We start from the raw sequence: 2,567 nt of genomic DNA on the forward strand, positions 1-2,567 counted from the left end.
TTATATGCATGCAACTGGGGTCCAGCGCAAACAGTGCTCTCTTGAGGACTGCTGAAAATTGGTACCTTGTCAGGTGATGACCGTTAAAGTGACAGAACAGTGGCCCCTGAATACTGGGACTGTATTCTATATATCTTTTAAGATGACCTATTGGACACTACTATCTTGCAACTTTGAAATTTTTATTGATGCCCCCTTTCCCATTTGGTAGGCCTTTGAAATCCTTAAGAGAAGAATTATATGTCCATCTTCTGGACTAAAAGTTATATCCTGTATGCCTAGGATCTTATGCATGTTTATGTAAACCTTTTTATTAGCTGTCAACTGCCCTACCCGAAAAAAGCCAAAGTATGCTACTGTAAAAACTGCAGAGAATAGATTTACCTCATAAGTGTCTCGGCATACTGCTGAAAGCTTAGTCAGAATGCATTGAAGTAACTCAAGTGTAATAGGAAGGCATGCCTTTTTCCCTTTGGCTTTTCGACGCAAGCTTTCCAAGACCTTATTAACTATGAAATGTTTAGTTGCGTCATAAAAACCCCTTATTTTACACTGAAAACTTATATCTGCCAAATAACTGAAAACTTATAGCTGGCAAATACAGCTCTACTGTCCTGAAGCTAAAATTGCGTCATGACAGAAAAGCTTTAAACATTGTAACCTCTTGAATAGCTGGTGGCCATAGCTCTGGCAACTTATGACCCTTACGAAAACTGTTAAAACATGCGAGCCCAGTATTGTATGCCTTAATGGCATTTGGCGCCAAAGAAGCCCTCAACAGTCGTCTAGTCTCAAGTTGAAGATCATACGGAGCAACTGATGAGGGGGGTCGAACGGTTCCCGGTCTGCATTGGGTGCCATCTGCCAAAAATGTTCCCACTGTTGACGAGAAATAGCATCTGCTATAGCATTGCACTTTGAATAGATATGGACTGCCAGAAAAATAGTATTCAGCTTCATACATTTAAGTACAAAAACCCTTATCAATTGCATTAGTCGTTTAGACTTGGAAGTCTGCTTATTAATAACCTGCACCTATAAGGCCTCAATATCGATGAAAGGAGTAATTTTCTTATTTGCAAACTGTTCCCCCAACAAAAAGAGTGCCAAAACTACTGGGACCATTTCCAAAAATGGAAGATCTTTCAGCACTGAATGGTACACAATGGTGTGGCCATAGTAAAACACACCAATGCCCTTGAAAAAACAAGCTGCCCCTAAATGGGCTGATCCTGCTGCATCAGTAAAAAGACTCAAATCATTGCTTGTGAACCAAGCTTTCTCTGGAATATACGTAACCCCATTGAAATTCTCTAAACAAATTAAGCCAGACTGATAAATCTTCTTTCATAGCGCGTGAAACCCTGAGCATATGATGTGGCTTTTTCAGTGGCATCATAGCATCATAGAACCGACGAAGAAATGCACAACTTGACCTAATGGCTTGGCCAAAAAAATTGAGCTTGCCTACTAGGCTCTGAAGCTCACGTGATGAAATCTTCCGTCTATTCAAAAATGTTATAATCAATAGCATAAGTTCGGATATTTTGTGACTTGGTATACGGACAGACATTGCATTTGTGTCCATTTCCAGACCCAGGAAAATCATAATTGTAGTAGGATTGGCTGATTTTTCAAGTAGCAATTGTGACACCTAAATCTTGACATATTGCCTAAAAGGTAACTAGCAAATTCTGACATTTGTCTGAGTTACCACCCCCTGCAAATAAAAAGTCATCAAGAAAGTGAGCCATAGTGTCCGATCCTGCTTTCTGCGACATAACCATTGTAAAAATGTTGAGAACTTCTCAAAAAGGTTTGCGCTCTGACTGAGACCCATTGGTAAAAAATCAACAACATAATATCTACCATCGGCTTTAATACCATGCAAAGGGAAATCTTTTACCCTTACAGGTAAAATTCTATAAGCTGATTAAAGATCAGGGCCGAACGCCCTAAATCATACATAATTTCTGCAACCTTGTCGAAAGATGTATATGGCACTGTACAAAACTGATTATCAATCCCGTCATTAATACTTGCACCGCTAGGGTAAGAGAGGTGCGTAATCATTCGCCAGCCTCCATCAGATTTTGCACCAGACCTACAGGAGATACCCGTAAATTTGGGAAAGAAGACTTGTCAAAAGGACCTGCTAACCTACCCAATTGTATTTCTTTATTTATTTTACCCATTTATTCAGTTTTATGATCAAATGCGGATTTCAGATTCCGACATTCAAACGATGCTCTAGGTCCTGTGTATTCAGTTTTAGAGCCATACATAAAGCCTCTAATAAGTATTCCAGCACCGCTGCGGTTAGTGTAAGTTTTTAAACATTTATGAAGAACTCGAACATTAACAGGGGAACAGCCTAAATGACAAACATGCATTTGATTCTCAATGCAGTGACAATTAGTACCTTGGCTGGGCTGGCAGTCTAGGTCTGAAAAGATGCCGATGCGGTCCTCGCTGTAAGCGCTGCCTTGGCTGACTAAATGTTGAATTAACCCCCCTTGGTCTTTGAACAACCCCAGTGCCCCCTGACCTCCAACATGCTTGGACTG

The sequence above is a fragment of the Ruditapes philippinarum genome, unplaced genomic scaffold (assembly GCF_026571515.1).
Source record: "Ruditapes philippinarum isolate M1 unplaced genomic scaffold, ASM2657151v2 ctg7581_1_1_1_1, whole genome shotgun sequence".
Taxonomy (NCBI): domain Eukaryota; kingdom Metazoa; phylum Mollusca; class Bivalvia; order Venerida; family Veneridae; genus Ruditapes; species Ruditapes philippinarum.